Below are 27,652 nucleotides of genomic sequence, written 5' to 3' on the forward strand. Positions count from 1 at the left end.
TTGACCGTGTTGACCACGCCGCACCGAGAGCACCTGGGCGGTGGACGACGGCGAGGCCTAGGAAGGGGACGACGCGGAGCCGGGGAAGACGCGGCAGTGGATGCACACGCAGAGAGGAGTACGAGGGTTCACTGGTTCGGCTGCGCTGCCGTCGCCACAGAATAACAGGGGGTGTGGGTGAGTGGAGGGATGGCCTGGCCAGCGGTGGGAGTAGTAGGGGCGGTGAGGCCTCCACGGTAGCATAGCCGGCCACGGGAGGCAGGAGCAGGCGGCATGACCAGCGCTGCTTTGGGCAGCTGGAGAAAAAGAAGACCAGAGGTTGAAGAAGCACGACGGCCGTTGGATGGACATCGTACGGTCATTGCAGCTAGAATCGTTTATATTGACTAAGTTGACAAAGCCCTTGGTACGTCAACTTAGTAGTCCCATAGGCCAGCTTCCGAAACGGTGCGCCCCAGATGCCAGGGGGAGGAATCATTTTTTGGGCAGGTGAAGCTAGAATATCCGAGATTGAAGAAGAAGCACGACATCCGTTGGATGGACATCCAACAGCCACTGCTACTAGAACCATGTGTTGATTATAAGTAGACAAAGCCTTGCATACGTGTCAACTCTATTTTTTAGGGGACGTGTCAACTTAGTAAGGCCAGAAGTGTGTGGTAGAGAACTTATAGCCCATTTGAGATTTGTAAGAATATGTAGCCCATTTTTGAATTCTAATGGAATTTACTACAACCCATTTACAGTTTGTTAAAAGTACAGCCCATTTCAACCAACCGTTCAAAACAGAATTCAATAAAATTTCCCACATTTTGATGGGATCTGAAATATTTTTATCCCGAAATTTCTAGTCAGATTAAATACAATTTCAATATAAATTTATATTACGTAAAAATCCAACGAAACATTGCGCTCGCAACAATTAATGAAATTAAAATTTTCAATATCCTAAAATAATATTTTATAAAGTAATCATGTGTTTGGTGCATTTTTTATAGTTACCGCCCAGTTTTTATAATTACATCCCATTTATTATTTCTTAAAGCCCGTTTTCTTGTTAAGCCTAATGCATCCCTACTAGGAAAGATTTGCAGCCCAACGGGGAGGAGAATAACAACTTGACCTTGCGTGGGTATTCCTAAAAAAAGTATAGCTGGGCTAGCCATTTTCAGCTTGAAAAAAATTAATATCTGGGCTGGATATCTGGCCTGGGCTAGACGGGCCACAGCCCGCCCAGTTAATACCTGCAGCGATGTTTTCGTTGTTGTTCAGAGGAGAAAAATTAATATCTGGGCTAAACATCAAAAAACTCTGCAATGCTCACACCTCAAAAACACAAATATTGCTCGAGCTGCTTGGTCCCAGCTGTCTGCCGCTTCTTGGGCAATTCTCTCGTTTATTGACTACTACTACATAGGTTGACAATGGTGTGGGACCGTGATGTCAGGAAACCAGGAGGAAGCAAAATAAATTATAATTATATATATAATAAGGAGGCACTTGCGTACGTGAGGCTATGGACCTGGTGGGTCCCCATTGTCATCTTCTCCAACTAAAGTCATCTCCTCGCCCGCGCGCGCTTTCCGCCCAAAACAGTCAGCACCGCCCTCCCCGCTTCTCGGTGCAGGCGATTGCTCCGCCTTCAAACGACACAAGTACCATCCGTCCATCCATCTGCCACCCACATTAATGATACACGGTTGCCGAGGCATCTACTCCGGCGCCACACGTCCGTCCCTCCGCCCACCCACCATTGCTATATAAACTGCTGCGCCGGCCATAGCCGCAGTCATCCGCATCCGTTCCCTTTCTCCTGTCCACACCACTACTGCCCACCATGGCTTCCTCGCGCTCTAGTGCTCTTCGGGACGGGCGGACGACGGACCACAAGGAGATGGCAGCCATTGCTGCCGACCGGCTGGCCGGCAGGCAGCCGAAGGATGACGATGTCCTAATGGAGAACATGGTAGTCGACGATCCGGCGCCAACCCCCTCCTCCGCGCCATCCTCGCCGGTGCATTGCACCATGACCATCGGTGAGGCCCGTGCCCAATATATGGACAGGGTGAGGCAGATGCGTGAGGAGCAGTTCCGGGAGGCGAAGGCCGACGCTGCCTACAACCACCATCTCCTCGAGGAGCACCTGTAGGCGGAGGAGCAGATCGCCGCGGAGCAGGAGGCGCTGCTCGACTCATACCGCTCCGCCCGCAAGGGCCGCCTTGAGCGCTGGCGGTACTGCATGCAAGTGGCGGAGGCTGCGGCCGCCTACAAAGAGGCTAGCAAAGAGGGCGATGAAGCAGGCGAGGCGCTGTTTGGCGAGACCGAGGACGAGGCAGAGGACAATGCGGCTCCGACAAGTCCCCGCTCTGCTGGTGTCGACGAGGCCCTGCTCCGCCGAGGCCCCGTGGCGCCAACGACGAGGTAGAGGACACCGCCGGCTCCACCGAGGCCCCGCCCTGCCAACAGCGAGGCAGAGGACACCGCCGGCTCCGCCGAGGCCCCGCCCCGCCAACAACAAGGCAGAGGACATCGCTGGCTCCGCCGAGGCCCTACCCCACTACCAACAAGGCCGCGCCACACAGAAAACGAGGAAGAGTAGAACACGGTAGGTCGCCGCCGCTCGGGTCCAAGTAAGGCCACCACTACTACCCTCCGATTGAAGCCAAGCTAGGCGGGTTGACCATTGACGGCCGGTTAGCTTCTTGGCGGCGACGTGGAGTCGGAGAGCTACACTGGAGAAGAACACTGCTTCTACTTAACTGTTGGTGCAGTTGACTGACTGACACGTGGGCCCAATAGGTCACATGTCAGTTACGCACCTGCACCTGCAGTTAAGTCACTGAAGCTTCTGTTCGGCTCAGCGGGACACAGGTGGGTAGCTTCGGTTAATTAATTATACCTCCAGCGCACCCCTTTTTAGTTGAAGAATGTATGAAATATAATGAAATCCGGCATGTTTATATGAAATCCGATCGTGTATGAACAAATTTATTTCGATTAGTTTGAATTCCTGTATCACTGGCATTGGATGAACATGCAAAACAATACGTACTAGCATTATTCCCAGTCTGATCACCTCGTTTGCAGCAATTTCACATGTACTCCCTTCGGTCGTTTCTAGTCTGCATACAAGTTTTGTCTGCAGTCAAAGTATCTCTACTTTGACCAATCTTATACAAAAAAGTAGGCACTTTCACAATGTGCGAAGTAAAAAGGAACAGAAGGAGCACAAAGAGTTTGAGCAGCTTTTTAGCGTTTCTGTACATTGCAATCAAACACACAGGCCTGGCAATTCATAAAGAACATTCAAAACAATCGATGATTATGCATCTCAGTGACTCACATGTCAGAGGCAATATTTACTTCACAACTAAAGAATAAAGAAAAAAATGATCAACGCTGCTGACAGCAAAGGGCATCCCATTCGAAAATATCAGACGCATGTCTTGCTAAAATCAATGAGCAAAATTTGACAAGGTTGTCCCATTCCAAAATATCAAATGCCTACGATTGTGGAATGGGCAGGGTTTGCCATCAGTTTGGACGTTGACATGGCACCTGTGCTAAATAAACCAGCTGTTCTTTTTGTGCAGTTCCACCAAAATCAACCAAATTCGCGCGTAGCTTGTATGATTTCGCCCTTATATGTTGCAACGCCTTGAACTTATTGGCACCTCCTTTCTTGTGGTGGAAATGAATGATTCGATGTATTCATGAACATTTTGTGTAGTTCCCATTGAAATCATGCTGAGCACCCCTGTTTGTACAAATACAAAAAAGTGATTAGTATAAAGCAAACTGTACTATGAATTAACAGTTTCAATAGGCACATACATGGTCCATGTAGAGCACACTTTTAGAAAAATGGAACTCACCAGAAAGAATCCTAGAACAACATTGTACTCGCGCATCACAGCAAAAAGATGGAGATTTGTTAGTCCTTCTGAGCTGAAGTTAGTTTGGTCTTGTGGGGAGTAATGTAACCATCCTTCAACTGCTCCTTCTGATGAGAAGATAGACAGGGCTTCTTCATCCTGGCATAATCGGAACTAGTCACTTCACATACTCCATATTCTTCTTCAGAGGAAGATGATCCCGTTGTGCAAAGACAAGAGGATTACTAAATGCTAGCATCCCTGTTTGCTCGAAAAAAAGGAAAGGAAATATTTAAAACAACACAGATGAAGCACTTCTCAAGGACAATACCACTTTTTCATGACAGTATCTAAATAGTAGCACAACACCAATAGAGATGACAAAGCTCAATCATATAGATGAAATCAGTGGGCGAGTACCAACCTTTGTCAGGAGGCTTATTGTGTAGACCATACAGATGAAGCACTTCTTTGGAACCATCTGTTGCTATCTACGGTGGTGGCCATGCTTACTATATACTCCTCGATTAGTTTAATGTTTCCAACATCTTCTTGTGCAGTTCCACTAAAATATATGGTATCTTCAAAGAAGATCCCTGTTTGCACAAGTTGAGATAATTACATATTACATTAAGAGTGGCATCAAATCAGTGGAAAAACAATTGCTCGTTCCAACCATAGCAATAAATTAAGATGCAAAACTATATTATTACTTGTGTCATCACAGTTCCAGTGCTTCATTACAGCACCGGAAGTTGATTTTTGTTTTTCTTCCGCTTGTTCTTCCCCTTCATCACTTGGTTCAAAAACAGACAAGCTTCGCCTTCAATGTAAGATTTGGCATGTCAATTAGGGAGCACAAGTATGTCGGCATTCTGGGAACGGGGGTCCCTAGACTTGCCTGCCTGCGGCCTGTGGCGTGGCTCAAGTGGGGGCCCAGTGCGGCCCATCTTCATCAGCTCAAGCTCAAGACCCTCGCAGGGGGCCAAGCCTCGCGGGGCGGACGACCGGAAGCTTCCTCAGAGGCAGCCTCATCAGGCAGGGTCACGAGGAGGCGGAGAGATCAAGGCAGAGGTACCTCGCGAGGAGCCCGTGACGCAAGCCATGACGATCGAGACCAGGCGGGCGCCAGGAGGGCGCCGGCCTGCGCAATGTCCTTGTTTCCCCTTTGGTGCAAAGGGGGCAAGCACAGGCCAAGGCATCGGGCAAAGGTTACCATTTCGGCGCAACAAGACCAAGACCAGCAGAGCGGCAGGATGGAGGTCACCATGGATCCCAAGACGGCGTCATCACCAATGCTTTTGGCAGCCGAAGACCACCTTTGGCCAGGATAACTTGTACTAGATGTTCCCCTTCAAAATGGCCAATTGTTGGCGCCCTTTCCGCTCATTATTTGGGGGAGAGGCCCGGGGCCTTTATAAATAGAGCTAGCCACCACAGAGGAGAGAGGACAGCTAGAGATCTGGTAGAGCCCTAGCAGAGAGAGAGAGAGAGGCGACTGAACTCACCCAAACAGTTCATCGCACCGGCTCAAGAACACCTCTCGCGAGGCTGTCTTTCCCTTGTATTGTTCATCATCAGCCCCTGAGGCAATCCACCACACCACACACTGGAGTAGGGTATTACACCACAACGGTGGCCCGAACTAGTATAAACCTCGTGTCCCTTGTGTTGTTCATTGTTTCCAGCTTAGATCACGCGAGGAGATTGGACGTAGATCAGTAGGGGAGAGATCTCCGCGTGCACCCCAGTGTTCGAACCTCAAGGGTCTGCCGGAACCCGAAATCCGACATTTGGCGCGCCAGGTAGGGGTGCGCCGGAGTCCTCCCTCCTGACGACCCGCTCTCCCCCAACATCGCATTCCGCCCTCATGGCGAACAACGCACCGCCCGCTCCAGCAACGGATGCCGGCACTGGGGCCAGGGGGCTCCGGGCCTTGGCACCCACCTTGCGACAGGTGCAGTGGCCACGCAAGTTCAAGCCCGAGATGCCGCCGTGCTACAACGGCGCGACAGACCCGATGATTTTTCTGCTAGCATACGGGGAGGCCGTCCTCAGAGCTGGGGGCGACGACCGGGTGATGGCCAACTGGTTACCCATGGCCCTCACCGGCGTCCCGCACGTGTGGCTCGTCCACCTGCCGACGGCTTCTGTCACCTCCTGGGAGGAGCTGCGCGACCTCTTCCTCACCCGTTTTGCCGCACCAGCGCCGCCCGTTGTTGTAGCTCTCCTGGATGGCTCCCAGGCACCACCCTCCAGCCATCACGTCAAGCCGTTCACCCGCCGGATCAGCACTGCCTCCAAGCGCCGAGAAGCCCCCCCGGGCTGGGTGGCGCCCGAGGCCGATCTAACCTTCGACTCGGAGGATCACCCCTTCAACCCCATCAGTTCGGGCCGATGCTATGCACTCCCACCATCTGCCAAGTGGCCGTCACCAGGACCCTCATCGACGGTGGTGCCGGCCACAACATGCTCTCGGTGGAGGCCTCCAGCCTCCTCCACGTGCCGCTGGAGCGACTCCAACCTAGCAGGCCTTTCTCGGGCGTCGGAGCCGGTTCCACCGCCTCCTTGGGACGGATCAGACTCCCAGTGACCTTCGGCACCTACGACAACTTCTGCACGGAGCTGATCGACTTCGACGTCGCCCCCATCGGCCTCCCCTACAACGCCATCCTCGGCTATCCGGCCTTGGCTCGGTTCATGGCAGCAACTCACCCGGCGTACAACCTCATGAAGATGCCTGGGAGCAGCAGCGTCCTCACCGTGTCAGGAGACACAAGGGATGCACTGCAGGTGCTCCAGCTTGTTTTTAGGGCAGCCGCGGTGGCGCAGCCCACTAGCACCGATGCCCTTGAGCCCAAGGAGGCTGCACCAGCTAAAAAGAACCAGCTATTCAGTCAAGAAAAGGCGGAAACCAAGCAAGTACCAGTCGACAAGGACGGGTCCATTGACGCCACCTTCACCATAGGGGCCAACCTCGAGCCCGAGCAAGAGAAGGCCCTGGTGAGGTTCCTCCATGCGAACAAGAAGGTGTTCGCGTGGGAACCTGATCAGTTAGCAGGGGTCCCAAGGGTTGTGATTGAGCATCACCTCAACGTGTGCCCCAATGTGTGCCCCGTGAAGCAGAAGGTGAGGCGGCAGTCCACTAAGAAACAGGCTTTCATCATTCAAGAGACCCGGAAGCTAGAGGCGGCAGGAGTTATCCGCGAGGTCCGCTACCGTGATTGGCTGGCTAATCCGGTCATTGTGCCAAAAAAGGGAGGAAAGGACGAGCACATAGAGGCCTACCTCGCTGAGGTTCGCAAGATGGATAAATAGTTGTGGGGGCTGGAGTTGCAGCATGTGCCTCGCGGCACCAATCAGGAGGCTGATGACATTGCCAAGAGGGCATCTAGGTGGCTGCCTCAGGAGCTAGGCGTCTTCGAGGAGCAGCTCTTCAAACCCTCGGCGGTGCCGTCACTATCGAGCACGGCGCAACCAAGGGAGGAGCTCCCTCAGCCGCCCACCTCAGGAACCCCGGTCTGCGGCCTGGCCTCAGGGGCACGCCTGCTCCTGGCGTTGGGGCCTCAGGAAGGGTGTTGGATCCCGGAGCTCAAGAACTACCTGATGCAAGGAACTCTGCCGGAGAACGGGGAGGAAGCAGAGCATGTGGTGCGGCAGGCCACAGCTGATTGCATCAAGGATGGAGAGGTCTACAGGAAGCGACCAAATGACATGTCCCTACGTTGCATGTCCCGAGAGCAAGGGAAGGAGCTGCTGGCGGACATACACGGCGGAGACTGCGGGCACCACTCGTCGTCACGAACCCTCGTCGGCAAGGCGTTCTGTAGTGGGTTCTACTGGCCCACGGTGCTCAACGACGCCGTTGAGCTGGTGAAGGCTTACGAGGCCTGCCAGTTTCATGCTAAGCAGACCCATCAGCCCGCAGGAGGTATACAGACTATACCCCTCTCATGGCCATTCTTAGTTTGGGGGATGGACATTCTGGGCCCGTTTCCTCGGGCGCCAGGGGGCTATCGCTACCTCTACGTCGTTGTGGACAAGTTCACCAAGTGGGCTGAGGTGGAAGCCGTCTGCACAATCCCGGCAGGCTCTGCGGTCAAGTGCATCAAGGGCCTCGTGAGCCGATTTGGGGTGCCCAACCGCATCATCACCGACAACGGTTCGCATTTCACCAGTAATCTCTTCAAAACGTACTGTGCTAACCTTGGAACGCAGATATGCTACGCTTCGGTAGCACAACCCCGGAGCAACGGCCAGGCCGAGCGAGCCAACACGGAGGTCCTGAGGGGCCTCAAAGCCAGGACCTTCAAGAAGAAGTTGGAGGCCTGTGGCAGGGGCTGGTACGACGAGCTCTAGTCCGTGCTGTGGTCAATCCGCACCACTGCGACCAAGCCGACTGGCGAGACCCCGTTCTTCCTCGTCTATGGGGCAGAGGCTGGTCTCCCTCACGAGGTCAGGCATCGCTCCGCACGGGTCCTGGCGTTTGACGAGATGCAGCAGGACGCCATGCGGGGGACGGATCTCGTGCTGGGGGAGGAACACCGTCGAGAAGCCGCACTACGAGCGGCAAGGTATCAACAGGCGCTGCGACGATACCGCTGCCGCAACATCCGCCCCAGAACTCTTGAGGTAGGGGATCTCGTGCTCAGACGGGTTCTCTCCAGGGAGGGGCTGCACAAGCTCTCTCCCATGTGGGAGGGCCCATTCAAGGTTGTTCATGTCTCCAGGCCTGGCTCCGCGCGCTTGGAGACCATGGAGGGGGTACCCATCCAGAACCCGTGGAACATTCAACATCTCCGGAGGTTCTACCCCTGAGCGAGGCCTAGCGCCTAGGAAAGGCCCGGTGCCTGTGAAGAAGGCAAATGCCTGTGAAGCTGCCGTGTTTTGGGAAAGGTCCGGTGCCTATGAAGAAGGCAAATGCCTGTGAAGCTGTCGTGTTTTGGGAAAGGCCCGGTGCCTGTGAAGCTGTCGTGTTTTGGGAAAGGCCGGTGCCTGTGAAGAAGGCAAATGCCTGTGAAGCTGCCGTGTTTTGGGAAAGGCCTGGTGCTTGTGAAGAAGGCAAATGCCTGTGAAGCTGCCGCATTTCGGGAAAGGCCTGGTGCCTGTGAAGAAGGCCAATGCCTGTGAAGCTCGCCGCACGTGACACTCTCACGTAATAATGAGTGGGGCTGTACACGCCCCGGAGTCTCTGGAGTGCCGCCCTCGGGCCTCGGGGGCTCCCACCCACGCCCAGTGGCAGCACTTAGCTCTGCGCTGGTGAGAAGACGTCGAAGACTAGAATAGGTGCCAGACGTGGCTTTTCCATTTTCTTTCCGCAGTTGGCTTGCTTATTCCCGTTTGAAGTTTTACTGGAGCTGTTGGCGTTCCTGGCTTGTGACTCTGTATCTTTTTCACTCGCTTGCCTCATTTTCTCTCGCACAAGTCTCGCGAGGGAGGTTCGCGGGCGCCCTCGTGAGTGTTTTCTGCCCCGATCGTTTGGAGCTTTCCTATCCGAGTCTTCTGCGGGAGCACCCCTCTCAGCCCGTGCCCCACGGGTAACGCGACACAAGCGCAGGACCTGGGCCGATCGCCCCCACAACTAAGACCGAAAGTTACCCCTCCTACTAATCCTTGCAGGGCACGAAGCGCATGGCGAGGCCACGACGTCGGGAGGCGAGGACCGTGTCAAGCCTCACCGAGCTAAAATAATTCCCGCACATGGGTGCACGGTGCGGAAACACAGCGCGGAAATAGCGGAAGCGGCGCGATGGTTAACAGCAGTAGTTCTAACACGCCCCCGCGGGGCCCTATACTACCTTCTATTTCTGCGCGGGAAAAGAAGAAAAACAAAATGGGCGCGGTCTGTCCTGCACCAGCCCATGACAAAGGTTCGAGCCGCTCCTGGGGCTCAGGAGGATCCCTCCTCTCGCTTCACCGGGGCGCGACGGCGGGCTGACCCGCTACCTTCACCCAGGCGGGCGCGATGGCTGGTCGCAGCCACCACTTGAGGAGCTGCTGCCTGAGAGGGAGTCACCGAAGCTTAGCGAACCCCGAGCACCGCCGCCTGTACGCCTGTCGCCGTCTTCATCCTAGCCGGTACCGGGGCTGGGCAGGCGGCCGCGGTCGTCATCTTTGGGGTAGCACCCAGCACGGCGACCGTCTTCCTCGAACATCATCATGTAGAGTGTGGCGTCGCCATCGAACTTGAAGAGCAGGGTGCACCACCGATTCAGGCCGCGCGCGCGGGCAAACGTTTGCCAGCCGCGGGTCAGGGCCCCATTCCTAGAGACGGATACCTCCAGCGAAGCCCAGGAGGCCCTGCTGCAGCAGCCGTCTGCCTGGAGCTAGAGGCCGCACCGGGCGCTGGTCGGCAGTTCACCTACGAAGAAACAAGGGAGCTGGAGCCGGGTGCTGGTTGGGTCCGCCAACCACACGACGAACTCCGGCAGCACCTCCGCAGAGTGAAAGCGCGGCCTAGGGGGCGCACAGCCATGGCGTGCCCCATAGGCAACCGGGCGCTCACCACCGCGCAGGGAACTGCCTCCATGGCCGCGGGAGGCCACTACGGGGACCTTGGAATACTTGCGAGGGCGGCCTCGGCCGCGCTTGGTCAGGGGGGAGTCAGGCCCTACCTGACGGGCCTTTCCTTTCTCCGTGGCCGAGAATCTCTTTGGAGCCATGGGAACAACGAGTAGCCAAGAAGAAGAGAAGGAGCAGCAGGAAGGGATGAGCTGAAGGGGCTCACGCAGCCCCGTACTTATAGCCGGAGGAGGCCAACCACCGAGCACCACGATCACAGGTAATCATGACCGGTTTCTCTGCATGCAGGGACTTGTCAAGTTGTGCGGTCGCCGAGGCGTCATGGGGAAGTGCATACGCCCACGTCCAATCAATTGCCATGCGGCGCCCAAGGCCGCAGGCTATTGGGGCCCACGGCGCTTCGCGCTTACCCCTTTGCTTCCCTGCTAGGCCAAGCCCGGGTGCGCCTTGGGCCCGGGGGCTACTGTCGGTGTTTTGGGAATGGGGGTCCCCAGACTTGCCTGCCCGTGGCCTGCGGCGTGGCTCAAGTGGGGGCCCAGCGTGGCCCATCTTCATCAGCTCAAGCTCAAGACCCTCGCGAGGGGCCAAGCCTCGCGGGGCGGATGACCGGAAGCTTCCTCAGAGGCAGCCTCATTAGGAAGGCTCGCGAGGAGGCGGAGAGATCAAGGCAACGGTACCTCGCGAGGATCCCGTGACGCAGGCCATGACGATCAGGCGCCAGGCGGGCGCCGGCCTGCGCAGTGTCCTTGTTTCCCCTTTGGTGCAAAGGGGGCAAGCACAGGCCAAGGCATCGGGCAAAGGTTACCATTCCGGTGCAACGAGACCAAGACTAGCAGAGCGGCAGGATAGAGGTCACCGTGGAGCCCAAGACGGCGTCATCACCAGTGCTTTTGGCAGCCGAAGACCACCTTTGGTCAGGATAACTTGTACTAGATGTTCCCCTTCAAAATGGCCAATTGTTGGCGCCCTTACCTCTTGTTATTTGGGGGAGAGGCCCGGGGCCTTTATAAATAGAGCTAGCCACCACATAGGAGAGAGGACAACTAGAGATCTGGTAGAGCCCTAGCAGAGAGAGAGAGAGGCGACTGAACTCACCCAAACAGTTCATCGCACCGGCTCAAGAACACCTCTCGCGAGGCTATCTTTCCCTTGTACTGTTCATCATCAGCCCCTGAGGCAATCCACCACACCACACACTGGAGTAGGGTATTACACCACAATGGTGGCCCGAACCAGTATTAACCTCATGTCCCTTGTGTTGTTCGTTGTTTCCAGCTTAGATCATGCGAGGAGATTGGACGTAGATCGGTAGGGGAGAGATCTCCGCGCACACCCAGTGTTCAAACCTCAAGGGTCTGCCGGAACCCGAAATCCGACAAAGTATAGTACTAAACTTAATTTTCTGATGAAAGTGGCAAAATACAGGCCATCAGTTGTGAAATATCCTTATCTTACCTCAATGGGATATTAGGGTGCACATACAGATTGGAAGTCTTGTCTCCATTTGTGCAGTTCACTAAAATCAAGCAACATTATTGTACAAGTAGCACAACATATGAAAGCACACTACAGAATCATCTGAAAGAAGGCTAGTACTGACCTCTCATGATGCAGAATTCAAACAACTCACAAGAAGAAGATCTGAACCAAATTCGCCTTAACGGATAGGAAGTAAGATCTCCTCTTGTGCAGTTCCACTAAGATCAAGTAATCAAGCAACGTTGTCGGTGTGACATTTTGGTTGAACTACACAAAACACTCTTAAAACAAAAGTGTTTTATGTAGTGCAACAAAAGGTCACAATGGCAACGAGGTGAAGTAGATAACCTTGTTTACACATAGGTGCAAAGGAAACAATTAGTGGTCAATAACGGTGGATGACATAGAAGCCAACAAAAAGAAGCATCTACCTTATCTAAATGGGAAAGAAAGCAAGACAGTAGCATTTCTCAAACGGTGGCATTGATTAATATTAACATAGGGATTATATTAACAATAAAATTCATTAAACATGTAATTTGCTTTTAACTGTGGCATTGCATCAATTTTCCAGTGGCATTATTAGAGGGTGTTTGTTTACAGGGACATTTTGGTGTAGGGACTAAAAACTCCATGTTAGTCCCATCTAAACCAAATTGGAGGGACTTTTAGGGACTAAAAGTGGGCATTTGGGACTAAAGAAAGAAGACCCCGAGGGAGTCTTTTTGGGACTTTTTCCAACAATTGCCCCTGCCACACATCGCACCTTGTCTCTATTAGTTCATTACTAGGGGTAACATGGTCTTTTAGCATGTCATTTAATAACCTCTAGTCCATGTTTAGTCCCTGGAACCAAGAAGGTAGGGACTAGGTAGTTTTTAACCAAACAGGGCCTTAGATTAACAACAGCTAATGAGTTGCACGGGATAGTGGACGCACTAGCACCATGTGCATCTACCGATGTACTGTGGTCATGCACAGTCTGTTGCAACAAAGAACAAACAACCAAGGAGCATATTTGTGTTGGTCCTAGTTTTGTTATCTTTAGACAACTTTCCCTATGTGAGCGCAGCAAATCTAGTCCTGCTCAAACTCTACAGCCTTGTCCCTTCCTTTCCTTTCTGAACTAGTACTTTTGCCCCTTCCTTTCCTCTTTGAACCACGTCCTAGATTTATGCGATACAACTTTCCCCACTACTTCCCCCATTCCTTTCCTCTTTGAACCATGTCCTAGATTCATGCTATACAACTTTCCCCCTTCATTTCCTCTTTGAACCACGTCCTAGATTCATGCTATATACAACTTTTCCCACTACTTTCCCCCACTCCTTTCCTCTTTGAACCACGTCCTAGATTCATGGTATACATGCAGCTAGAGCAATGCATGTGGAGTAAGTAAATTATACCTTAAGGTTCTTGGGGCGTGGTTCGGTGGGCGATGGGACGACGGTGAAGAAGAAGGGGTCGGAGGCCCTCCCGCGCCACCGCTGGGTGGAAAGTGAACAGCTGCGCCGGTAGTCCCTCGCTGACGGCGACATCGTTAAGCTTCCTTCCCTTCCTGGCGGACGGATCCTGCCGGCTCTTTGAGCAGCAGTGAGGGGAGAGAGAGGCCAACGAAGTCTTGTTTAGATCTGGAGAGGGCGAGAGAGTGTGAAGAGAGCAACTACTCCCTCCGTTCCAAATTACTCATCGAAGAAATGGATGTATCTAGAACTAAAATACATCTAGATACATCCATACCTGCGACAAGTAATTCGAAACGGAGGGAGAGGGCGAGAGAGTGTGAAGAGAGCAACTACAAGCGCTGAGGCTCCAGCGTGTATATATATACTGGAGAGAGAGAGTGTGAAGCGTGAAAACCCTAGAAAACATTTTAACCAGTCAAAGAATCCTCCTAGCACAAAACATTCTCAAGTGTAGTTATCGAACCTGAGACCTCAAGTTAGAAGGTGCAACGGGACCAAGTTGTGTGTGTGTGTGTGTGTGTGTTTAACAGCATGTGTGTGTTAGAGAGAGCGACAGATCGACCTACTCCTACAGAGAGATGTTGTGTAGTGTACAATTTTAGCCGCGAGAGTCGGTGCATCCTCTCATTTCCGAGCGTGTCCGGTAGGGACATGCGGACAGCTGCCACACCCGCTCCTGACCAGCCTGGCCCACCCAAAGCCCCTCCATCGCCCGCGCGCACTTCCCGCCCAAAACGGTCAGCGCCGCTCCAAAGAATCGGTGCCGCATTCATGCCCGGGCAGAGCGGACGCGACCTCTCACTGGCGCAAGAGTGATGGTTACTGCTGGGTCTATGTGATTTGACTGCTCATTGATCTTTATTACTGATGTGGTAGGACTGCTGGATGTCCCACGCTTTCGGCGAAAGGAGGTACTACTACTAGATTACAATTTTCTCCATTCTTACAGCGGAGGCGTGCAAGAGCAGTGAAAACACGCAGGCTCAGTGATTACATGGCCCACCTCACACTATCACCGTGCGACACCTAACTCTTTATATAGTACTCCCTCTGTTCCTAAATATTACTAGATGAGTCCCCGCGCGTTGCCGCGGAACAGTGGTATATCTCTCTGCGCAAAATTATCGATTTCATAGAACTAAAAAAAACTCTATAACCGCATGACAAATGTGGTAGCCAAACTAAATAAACTCCCATCATCATTTAGATCATCCCACGTAAGGAAAAAAGATCAGCCAACTCCTACTGCATAATGGGATTATATTTTTCTTTTTGACATGTTAATGGGACTATAAAGCTCACTTACATGCATGCTACCGGTGCATGCTTGCATGCAGACATGTTGATGTGATTTAAAACCCACTCACATGCATGTGCCATGGTATTTCTGCATGCTTGCATGTGGCTTAGTGCGAAGCCTCTCAACGTCTAGATCAGACGGCTATTATGGACTGATTTACTTCATCTAACGGCTACATCAATTTTGATGATGTGGCTCAAGGAGAGGATAGAGAATTCCTAGTAGTGGGGGCTAGCTATTACTAGTAGATAAGTCTTTGTAGAGATTCCACTACGTACGGAACAAAATGAATGAATCTACACTTAAAATGCATCTATATACATCTGCATGTGGTTCATGGTGAAATCTCTACAAAGACTTATATTTAGGAACGGGGGAGACGGCGTACTAAGCAAGCTTCTCCTCGTTCTGCGAGTTGATAGGACACATCAAAAGTACTCCAGTGTATAGAGCCTTGCCTCTAAGGTAGGCCCCACATGGTTTGCCTCTTTTTTTAACATAACACGTCAAGTCGTAATTTGTTTGTTCACCCGTGGTAGATGATCCTCCCTCCACCAAGTGGACAACCAGTACACGTGCCAAATTACCACGTGGGCTGCCTTTTTCGTACAAAAAATGAGCTCCACAGTGTACCCGCGCAGGTGTGGTTGGGAAGGAGACGGGAGTACGTGCACCGTGCATGCACCTCTTCTCTTCGTGCACGTCGCCCACCTACGTGGGTGTGTGTGAGAGATACAAACCGCGTTCGTGAGTGTTTTTAGTTTTGGGGTGGGGTTGGGGTGGGGGTTGATTTCGTGAATTATTTGTGGGAATATGTGTCGATGACATCTCAAACAAAAGTTTGCATGCAATGTGTGTGAAATGGAGGCCTATCCATATCATACATAGAGGGTCGGGCAATCCACGAGAAGAAAGGGAGGGGTCATAGCTATCGATAGAGTCGAATAGAGGATCAAGTGGGTGGGTGCGAGATCGATGAAGAGAGCCATCGAAATTGTGTGTGTGTGTGTGTGCAAGTCAAAGATATAGGGCAACTGGCCTAACGGAACGTTAGAGGGCACATGTCAAGTTTGTGTGTGGCAGGGAGACATGACTAGAGCACTCGATGTATCGGTGTGTGTGGGGGGGGGAGGGGGTGGGGGGAGGGGTAGGCATAGGCCTAACTATAGAGGTAGAACGACTCGTATATGTGTTGAGAAGGAGAGACCCAGCTATGTCTTGAGGGAGATCGGTCGACATCCATACATAATTGAAGGACGGGAAATATGATGGGATAGAGAGAGAGAGAGAGAGAGGAGAGTGAGAGGGAGGGAGAAGGAGGGAGAGGGGTAGAGTGCTGGATGGGTGATGGAGTTGCTTCTCGAAGATGGTGGGAGAGGCCTACTAGACAAACTGAGGGTGGAACTACAATGTTATCAATAAGAGTGGGGATGTGTTTCTGTGTGTGCCTGTGCGTGATAGATCTGTCGGGACGCATCCATGGATGATGAAGGGGAACCATGTGTTTGGTAAGCAAACCTAACTTGATCGGTAGATCAATTGTTGTTTGTCGGAGGAAGGGAGAGACACAACTAATGAGGTAGATTGATTGACGTGTGGGTAAAATGAGTTATAAGGACCTAGCTAGCTATATGTATAGCGAGAGATCGGTCAGTGTACGTCCATTTGTTAGAGGCAGATAAGGCCCAGTGAGACGGATAGACAGAGAGAATGGAGCTAGGAGGTGGTGCGAGAGGCCCAACTACTAGCTAGATACGGGGAGGAGTGTGTGGTTGTGAGATCAATGAAAAGAGGGGCGAGAGTTTACACGTGTGTCTGACCGTATGAGAGACACGAGGCAAGGACACATAAAGGAGGAGATTGAAAGTGTGTGTGTATGTTGTAGGCAGGCATCGCTGGAGAGGTTTATCGATCGGTGTGTGTCGGAAAGGAGTTGTGGAGACTCTAGGAGAACTAAGGATGGAAATTTTACCCATGGACATGGATATCCGACCCGAATGGACATGGTCTGGATATGCTTTTGTGTCCATGGACACCGCCCAAACCCGACCCGATTGCTCGTGGGTAGGGCATGGATATAATCTTGTACCCGTGGATATATCTAAACCCGACCCAATAGTGTGACTTAATGGGCCAAAATCTGCTATCCCTACTCCACAGTCACATGTACTACTATAATTTTACACTTTGTTATCTAAAACATGTAAAAGAAATTGCACAACCTTCATCGTAACTTTTATTAGTTGACATTCAATCCCCTCTGTAACATACTCCAATGCCCCTTCCCTTATTGTTATCTCCTTGTTAAATGACTCGTCATTCACAACTATTAGAAAAATACTAAATGATCCTAGCTTGTTAGTGGATGTTGATTTACCATAAGTTGATGTTTAGCATAAGTGAGGCCTAGCCTGCCACAAGGTGAACAATGGAGGAGCTTATGTTAACACTGTGTTATGTGTAATTTATATGTCTTGAGAGTACCCAATGGATATCCAGTGGGTATGGGTATCCATCGAGTTTGGACATGGACACAATTTATCACCCATGGATTTTTTTAGTGGATGAACAAAGACTGTCTTCATGGATATGGATTTATATTGTTCAACCCGATCCAAACCCGACCCATTGCCATCCTTAGGGAGAACGACCTAAAGAAAAAAATGAATGTGCCCGGTGTATAGAATGCCGAGGGAGGGGGAGGGCGAGGAGGGCGTGTGCATGCATGAGAGAAAGTTAGTGGTAGCTACAAAGGTTTGAGGATTGTGTGTGTAATAGACTAACAAAGATCATAATTTGATATGAAAGCGGATTCATATATTTGAATAGGAGATCATAGTGTTTTAAACATTGCATGCATGAATATAGCGGTGATACACGTGTTGTGCACATGTTATACCATAATGTGATAATGCATGGCGTTTGCAACTCACAGCTAAACTCGAACAATCTAAACCATACTATACATCAAACAATCTCACATTTTATTTGAATTTGTGATAATTTGTGGCGTTTGCAGCTTACAACTAAATATCGAACAATCTACACAATACTATATATCGAACATTCTCACATTTTATTTGAATTTGTGGTAATGTGTGGTGTTTGCAACTCACATCTAAATACTTGTAGGCATAGGGGGCGGGGCACCATACATAATGTGATAAACACATTATACATATGAGACATGGTTTAGATTATGAAGGTCTAGCTAGAGCTAGAAATGTAATGTGACTTGAAATCAAAATAAAGTGGATTCAAAAAATCTAGTTCGAGTTCATATAGTACACATAGTTCATATGTAACTCGAGACTAATCATGTGGTGTGCTGTGAAGATAATACACAAACGATGGTTTAACTTGATAATAATGATGATTGTAGATCTTATTAAAACAGAGAAACGAATTAAAATGCTTTGACTTCACAACAATCATTACTGTAGATCTTATTCAAATACAGAAACGAATTCAAATTTAGTCCATATTGAAGCGGTAGTATATACGTTTGGAATGCACTAAAACGTTCACTTGAGTAGTAGGTTGCATGCATTATACACGTAGCGAAATATTTTAATTGAACATAACATGAATTCAAAGTTTTGAATGACATTTGTAGTGCGCATTGATTTGGTACAGTACACGTTAGGCTTGTCCGCAAATTTCAACCCGCGCCTTGTTAGCCCGGAATATTTAAGATATATCTTTGTCTCGTTGTGCTCCGACAACTCCCTCCATCTCAACCCGCGCCTTGCTATTCCAAAATTACAACGCACGTGAAAACTCCCACCTCCTGTGAAATCCCGACACGCGAAATGCCCGTGGTACCCCTGAACCAAAAGAACCGCCTCAAATCGGTAGGGGTACTTTCGTAACTTACCCCACATTTCGGACAAGCACGTCTCTAAGCCATGGTTCCCCACTGCCATCCCATCCGCCCACCCATTCGTACACCGAGGCCGTGAAAACCCGCAATGAAACCCCACACCCTGCTCCGTCCGCCACCCAGTCGGAGCCTTTTCCTCGACGACGTCGTCCACAACACCTCGACGTCCCTCATCCACCGTACGGGATGAGGATCCATCGTTGATCTCATCATCCCGCCAGTTCAGCCACCCCGCCCTCCACCTCCAAGGAGCTGCCCCGATGTTCCCCTCGTCTTTCGCGCCACCACCATTCCCACACTGCCGTCTTCACCTGCACCACCTAAAGAGCATCATCATCACCGTTTCCTCGGATGAAGCTGCGGCCTAATCGGCGCCACCAAAGAGGTTGTACACTAATCGCCGCATTTTCTTCTTGATTCGATCTCACGGTGCTGCCGGCGCTCGGTCCCGAGCCGACACGGCGCAGCTCCATCCACGACGGCTCGCCGGCCACTTCCTCCACGGTGTCGCTCCCTTGTCGGCGACGTCCACATCAGTAGGAGCTGCTGCTGCTTTAGCTCTCGCTCGCGCTGCTGCTCTGCTCTTGCTCTCGGTCCCCTACCTGGTCTACTCTTTCTATTGCTCTTGTTTGCGCTGCTGCTCTTGCTCTTGCTCTTGCTTGCGATGCTGCTCTGATTTAGCTACACTTCTGTCGACTGAATCGACTTTTGGGTCAGTCGATTTTCAGGGGGTGGGGGGAGGGGGGCTCACCGGGGTGAAGGAAGAACCAGCCACAGCAGGGAGGGAGGCTCACCGGAGAGGTACCCCACTATCTATCTTACGGTTCATGATGGAGGCGGTGGTCACCGGCGGTGGCGGGGCGTTGGCGTGGGGATCGCCGGAGAAAAAGCTCGGCACGGGGGGGGGGGGGGGGGCTAGAGGGATGGCCGGGGCGGCGGCGGACCGGCGGTGGGGAGTGTTTTCGGGGCGGGCGGGGCGGCGCATCGCTGGCCGCGGGCAGTGGGGGGCTGCTGTTTGACCGGTGGTGGCTGGCGGCTCAGGGGGGTGGAGGTTGAAGATGAACTGCAGGCCCTTGATCTCGTATCCAACGGCTGCAAAATCGACTGACCAGAGATGAAAAAGTTAGTCGACCGACGTGTAGCCTCACCTTGCTAGCGCGTTCAGTTTCAACAGCAAAATTCAGTTTCGACATCAAAATTTACTTTCGACAGTTAAGTTCAGTTTCGACAGTTAAGTTCAGTTTCGACAGTTAAGTTCAGAGATGAGCGGCTGATGTATTTTACATCTAGCACTTTATGGTTATGTATTTTACGTCATGTATTGGAGATGCTATTAGAATTCCACTCAGGTTAATGTTGTTCGTTGTCTCTCTTGTCCTGCTTTAGCCTCAGCGTCGTACAACTCACTAGAGCTGCTCCAATGATGAAACCCTCCATCACAGCGGAGCAGTACCTCGGGCTCCATCTCCAGACACCTAAGATCTTCTTCCGCTCCTTCGATAGCAAAGTCAGCCGGAGCATCCTCACCGGCCAACCCAATCACGCTGAGATCGACATGGCTTCGCCAAAGAGGTTGTACACTTGTTGCATCTCTTTTTTACTCTACATGTTATATATATTGTCCACTGAGCACACGGATTTGTTCCTTTAGTGTCTCCTTGAAAGAAAAAACATAGGAATTTTAATTTTCACTTGTCCTCCTTTTCAAATTCCTATTCATGAAGCACAAGACTAAGAGATGGTAGCATAATAGCATTATATCCGTACATTTTCTTGTGGTTTGACTTAATCTCACCATGCTTCTTTGCATCCTGTGATCTTCCAATTGTTGTGAATCAAACACACAGATTGGCAGAAATCCTGTGTTTTTAAATTATCTGTTTTGCACATGCATTCCTATCCTATTCCTGTCTATTTCCTATCCATGCATTGTTGGAATCCTCCAATTCAAACGAGCCCTTACAGAATTACTTCTCTTACAGATAGTTGTCAAAGAAAACCTTGCGTGGTTTGTCCCGCTCCTGCTGCGCCGTCGTCCACCCTAGCTCAGCTGCTCCAACGACAGAAGGGTCCAGCACAGCAGGGATCCGGCCTCCAGACTGTCTTTCACCGCCTCGGATCTTCTTCCCCGCCGCTGGCAGCCATGAAAACTACATTACCATCATCAACCGAGCAGATGACCTCGAGGACTACACGGGTCCGCAAGAGGTCGCACTCTTTCGTGTCTGCTTACGTTATGCATCACTTAATATTACATGCTACTTTATCGTCCTGTTCACCGATTAGACTCTGAGTCAGCTCCAAACTAATGGTCAAACTTGAGTTTTTAAATGGTTGTGGGGTACATATCGAGGCCGCTATCAATAGTATCTATCTACTATCTGGTTAATCTCCGGTGTCTACTATGAGTTTCATGTTGGGTGGGAAACAAACAGTAAGAAGCCATTATCTGTATTTTTTAACTGAAGCCATTATCTGCCTGCTATTATTGGTTTTGCGTCTATCCACAGGTTGCTACCATCACTCTGGATTTCTGCATGCACTCCTTACATAATCTCACTATGTTTTATTCCTATGCATGACAGTTATTGTAAACAATGGAAGTAAACATGTAGAGCAAAAGAGACGAGCCTTGCGTGGCAATAAAATTTCATGCAGACGTCGCTCCATGGTAGGCGCAAAGGCAGCCCCCCTCCACGCATTTCGGATTGTAATCGAGAGGAAGATATCTGTTCTGACGGGGATTCATAAGGAGAAGACAACTCCTATTTACCCCCTGAGGTCTTCGCCCTAACTTGGCATGCTGATGTTGGTTATATCATGCATATGGTGTCTTGCATTGCTTACTTTATACATCAAATATGTCATCTGCTTAGTTTAGACATCCTTTGTGCGAATGCCATATGTTTAGTTTATTCATCGTTTATGTGAATTATGCAACGCCATCTTGTTTAGCCGGGCATCATATATGTGAATTTTGCAATGCCATCCTTCTTAGCCAGTCATCTTATATGTAAATTATATCAGGCCATCCTTTTTTCGTTACATATTACATTTGTCAACAATGTTAGTACATTCAACTGCTCTTCGTGTGCATCAGCCATTTGACACGATGATGGCAAATTCTGGAGTGAAAACAAGGTCTTCCGAGCAGACTATGCTATCTGACGAAGCACATATCTCGCTGGTTACGGATAGCTCCTCAGAGAAGGATTCAGAGACAGATGACCAGTCCTATTCCCCCCCGAGGTGTATGCTCTAACTTGGCAGGGTTATGTTGCTCATATCGTGCGTATGGTGTCTCACATTGCTATGTCATTTGATTAGTTTAGACATGCTTTGTGTGAATGCCACTTTTTCAGTGTCTGATTACCATATATGTGAATTATGCATTGTCATCTTGTTGCAAGACATTATATATGTGAATTATACAATGCTATCTTGTTGCAAAGGCATTATATATGTGAATTATGCAATGCCATGCTATTTAGCCAATCATCATGTATGTGAATTATATAATGCTATCATTTTTTTATTACGTGTTCCATTTGTCGACAACGTTTGTATATTCAACTACTCTTCCCATGCATCAGCCTTTTGAAGCGGTGATGGAAGTATCTGGAGTGAAAACAAGGTATTCAGAGCAGACAATGCTACCTGCCGAAGCAGACATCTTACTGGTTACAGAGAGCTCCCCAGAGGAGGATTCAGAGACTGATGACCAGTCCTATTTCCCCCCTGAGGTCTATGCTCAAACTTGGTAGGGTTATATTACCCATGTCATGCATGTTGTCTTGCATTGCTTAGTTTTTACATCATATATGGATTGCCATCTGCTTACTTGCTTACTATATAAATCATATATTTCAATTATATCATGCCATCATGTTTACATAGTACATACACATCATCTATCTGAATTATGGCATGGCAACCCATTTAATAAAGACATCATATAGTTATATCATCTCATCCTGTTTAGTGTTTACTGTCATCATATTTTGAATTATGGCATTCTATCCATGAATGTATGTGATTATGGCATGCCAACCTATTTAATAAACACATTATATAGTTATGTCATGTCATCCTGTTTACATAGTCTCATATTTTGAACTATGTCTTTCCATCTTTTTTAGTTAGCCATCATAATGTGAAATTGTGTCATGCTATCCTGTTTAGTTAGCCATCATATATGTGAAATTGTGTCATGCTATCCTGTTTGGTTAGACAACATAAATATGAATTATTTCATGCCTTCTTTTATTCCCCACTATCCATTGCACCTGTCTATCATACAATGTCTATACTTTCAATTACTTTTCTTGTTTATCAGCCATTTGAATTGGAGAGCGTCATGGCAGTATCTAAGGGAGTAACAACACGATCTTCAAAAAAGATAGTGCTACCAGTTGATGCAGATAGAACCACGGTTGTACTTGCCCAAGGACCAGATCCACCACACATTGTACCCCTACCCAGTTGGACAGAGAACCAGCTGCACCCCTTCTAACCCCAACCCCGGCAGATAGTAACCCAGTTCCAGTTGACACAGCACCGTCTCCACCACAGAGCACCCAAACACGAGCAGTTAGTAAGGGAACTACAGTGCCCAAAGCACAAGGACCACCACTCCGAATCTCAACTCAACGCTTAAAGGAGAAGAAGATTTGTTCTCAGGTCAGGTTCTGTAGCTATGGTTCATACTCCTTTGCTCTTGTAGTACTGTATTTACTCATACCAACTATTTTCAAATTTGAAGGATGGAATTGAAACTCCAATGGCGCAACAGGTATGTTTTAAACCTATTTCTTTAACTGGTTTGCTGTTGTTACCTGCTCTATGTTGATTTTAGTTTCAATTGAATAAACAGTTATGTTCTCATGTTATGCACATTACAAGTGTTGTTATTGCTCTATAGTTACCCACACTTATATTCTGTCTATTCTGCTTTGTCTTGAACAAATATTATTTGAACTGTGTCTCTATCTTGATTTGGCAACAAAAACTAGAATGATATAGACCATAAAGTGACCATGGTACATAGATATATGTTTGTTTCATGCTGTTATCCTGTCCACTTTACTACTGAACTCATTTACCAAAATGAGTTTCATATACAACATGGTAAACATGTGATGTGTCTGCTTGTTTCTCTTTTAGAATGCGGACAAAATATTGGAGAACAGTACCACGTTATCCAATGGTAACCAAAGTAATGCAGATAAGGTTCAAGATAGTGAGACATACCTGTTGGTCTCCAAGAAAGCTGATAAAAACTATCTTGACGACAGTGAGGGAACCCAAAAGTCCTGTCTTGATGTAGTGTTCGAGTTACTGGCCACTACTGCTGGCACAAGCTCTTCGAACTCGCTGCCTGAATCAGTTCGTCTTATTGAGTCTCAACTTCAAGTTGAAAGACATCGATCAGATGTGCTGTGACAGGAAGCTGAAGGACTGAGGAAGTCCCTGCAGAATTCAGATGCATATTTTCTGGTGCAACAGCAAGCGCTGGAGGATTTAAGCGCCAAACAAGAGAAAGTTAATAAGCTTGCTAAGCATCTTGCCAACAATATGGGTACCCAGGATATTGTTTCTTGAGATCTTCTGAAGTGGTTTCAGTTCTGGATTTGTTTTGCTGTGGCGTTTATTTGCGCTGGTCACCAACTTTGACAACCAGTGTATATGATATGCTGCTTTGTTCCCTATATTTGCACTGGTGGCGAACTTTGATGCCCAGTGGACGTAATATGTGTAATAGCCGTGATAGCCTAGCATTAGTTGCTTGCTTATTTATTTCCTTGTTGTCTTGTTTATTTGTTTGCTTGTAGTCATTGCAGTTCTTTTTCCGCGGTTAGCTAGTGGCTGCAATAACCTATTTTTTTAAAACGAGGCCACAATAACCATGGGCTAATATTTACTGTAGTGACACTGGGCCTCCTACTGGCCGTAGAAACAGTGGGCCGTCTACGGGCCGTAGAAACAATGGGCCTTCTGTGGGCCGTATCATCAATGGGCCTTATACGGGCCGTATGATCGATTGGCCAAACATGGGCCAAACGGACCGCATTATGGCCGTAAACGGGCTAGAGTTGGAATCGTCCGTTCATGGGCCGACCATAACGGGCCATCGTTAATAGGCCGTATTTGACGCTACTATGAAAACGGCCCAACGTATTAACGGACCACAAATGGGCTGACTGTAACCACGGGCTGAATTTGGCCCACAAGCAGAAAATGACAGTAACGGGCCGTAAGTAAACAAATGCTGGAAATGAGCCCAAGAATAAATGGGCTCTGAGAAGGCCGAAAGATAACATGGGCTGGAAACGGCCCAACGGAATAACGGGCCGTTAATGGGTACAAAGTGATACACTGTTCATTACGGGCCAGTTTCACCACGGGCCGTTAATGGGTGTAAAGTGATACACTGTTCATTACGGGCCAGTTTCACCACGGGCCGTTAATAGGCCAAGAGTTACATAGGGCCTCATATGGACCGAAAGACGTCATGGGCCATACATGGGCCAGAAATGAAAAGGGGCTGGAATCATATTGGGTGGCTCAGATGACGCTACTGGGCCTAATTCGGATAGGGCATAACAGGCTTTGGGTTAGCGGGCTGTAAATGGGCTATATGCGAACAGGCCGTTAACAGGCTTTACATGGGCCGACCCGCCACCTTTTGACCAAGTCAAACGGGCCGGCCTTTTCACAGGAATGGGCCTCTATTGGGCCGTGCCATGTGTCGACGTATCATAGTCGCCTTCTGTCCAATGAGTGGATGACATTGATACGTCCATTTTGCATCATGGTTTTATATCGATATTTATTGCATTATGGGTTGTTATTTCACATTATGTCACAATACTTATGGCTATTCTCTCTTATTTTACAAGGTTTACATAAGGAGGAAGAATGCCGGCAGCTAGAATTCTGGGCTGGAAAAGGAGCAAATATTAGAGACCTATTCTGCACAACTCCAAAAGTCCTGAAACTCCACGGAACACCTTATAATAAATAATGAAAAATCCTCGCGAAAGATGAAGACCAGGGGGCCCACACCCTTCTCACGAGGGTGGGGGCCACACCCCCCTAGGGCGCGCCCCCTGCCTCGTGGGCCCCCTGGTGGCTCTCCGATGACCATCTTCTCCTATATGAAGTCTTTTGTCGAGAAAAAAATAAGAAGCAACCTTTCGGGATGAAACTCCGCCGCCACGAGGCGGAACCTTGGCGGATCCAATCTAGAGCTCCGGTAGAGCTGTTCTGCCGGGGAAACTTCGCTCCCGGAGGGGGAAATCATCGCCATCGTCATCACTAACGCTCCTCTCATTGGGAGAGGGCAATCTCCATCAACATCTTCATCAGCAGCATCTCATCTCAAAACCCTAGTTCATCTCTTGTATCCGATTCTTGTCTTCAAGTCCGGGATTGGTGCTAGTAGGTTGCTAGTAGTGTTAATTACTCCTTGTAGTTGATGCTAGTTGGTTTAATTGGTGGAAGATCATATGTTCAGATCCTTTATGCATATTAATACCCCTCTGATTATGAACATGTTTATGCTTTGTGAGTAGTTACGTTTGTTCCCGAGGATAAGGGAGAAGTCTTGCTATTAGTAGTCATGTGAATTTGGTATTCGTTCGATATTTTGATGAGATGTATGTTGTCTAGCCTCTAGTGGTGTTATGTGAACGTCGACTACATAACACTTCACCATTATTTGGGCCTAGAGGAAGGAATTGGGAAGTAATAAGTAGATGATGGGTTGCTAGAGTGACAGAAGCTTAAACCCTAGTTTATGTGTTGCTTCGTAAGGGGCTGATTTGGATCCATATATTTCATGCTATGGTTAGGTTTACCTTAATACTTTTGTTGTAGTTGCGGATGCTTGCAATAGAGGTTAATCGTAAGTGGGATGCTTGTTCAAGTAAGAACATCACCCAAGCACCGGTCCACCCACATATCAAATTATCAAAGTACCAAACGCGGATCATATGAACATGATGAAAACTAGCTTGACGATATTCCCATGTGTCCTCGGGAGTGCTTTTCCTTATATAAGAGTTTGTCCAGGCTTGTCCTTTGCTACAAAAAGGATTGGGCCACCTTGCTGCACTTTATTTACTTTTGTTACTTGTTGCTTGTTACAAATTATCTCATTACAAAACTATCTGTTACCACTTATTTCAGTACTTACAGAGAATACCTTGCTGAAAACCGTTTATCATTTCCTTCTGCTCCTCGTTCGGTTCGACACTCTTATTTATCGAAAGGACTACGATAGATCACCTATACTTGTGGGTCATCAGACATCTGTCCCAAGGATGAGCGGACACATGTTTCCTCCAGCCAATGATGATTTTACACGTGGAAAATCCCCATTGGTCGGGGCTGTTAATGGGTTATCGGATCCAAAACCCGACCTGATAGCTTAACGGCGTTCCGTTACGGTGGATGCCACGTGTCGGTCACCCTTGACGAAAGCACTTCTGTGACGCGGGATTTATCGTCATGGAAGTGGACACTTCCGTGATGATAATTTTGGTAATGTCATGGAACACTTCTACGACAGCACAGGTATGACTATCTTGATTCTGTCATAAAATCGTCATGGATGTACATGCATGACAGAAAATGCGACCTATTGTGACAAACATGTATCATCACGGAAGTGTATTTTTTTGTACTATGCCGGTGTTTTCCAGTAGCACCGAGCCTATAGTAGCAGATGATTGGCTCCGCAGAATTGGAAGGGAGTTAACCACTGCAGGATGTACTGATGCTAACAAGGTGCGTTTTGCCGCACATCAGTTGGATGGACCAGCAACCTCATGGTGGGAGAATTACACTGTCACCTACCCTATAGCCACGGTGACATGGGACTAGTTTCAGAAAGCTTTCCGTACAACTCATGTCTCAACTGGAGCCATGAATTTGAAGAAGTGTGAGTTTTGCAACTTACGCCAGGGGAACCATACTGTGGCTCAGTACGCAGACGAGTTTAGCAAGTTATCTCGCTATGCCACTGATGATGTGGCCACAGATGCCGCAAAGTAGGAGAAGTTTATGGAAGGGCTGAATGATGAGATGAGTATGCAGTTGGTGGTGGCAACATTCACCAACTACC

This window comes from Triticum aestivum, chromosome 2A (assembly GCF_018294505.1).
Source record: "Triticum aestivum cultivar Chinese Spring chromosome 2A, IWGSC CS RefSeq v2.1, whole genome shotgun sequence".
Lineage (NCBI taxonomy): Eukaryota > Viridiplantae > Streptophyta > Magnoliopsida > Poales > Poaceae > Triticum > Triticum aestivum.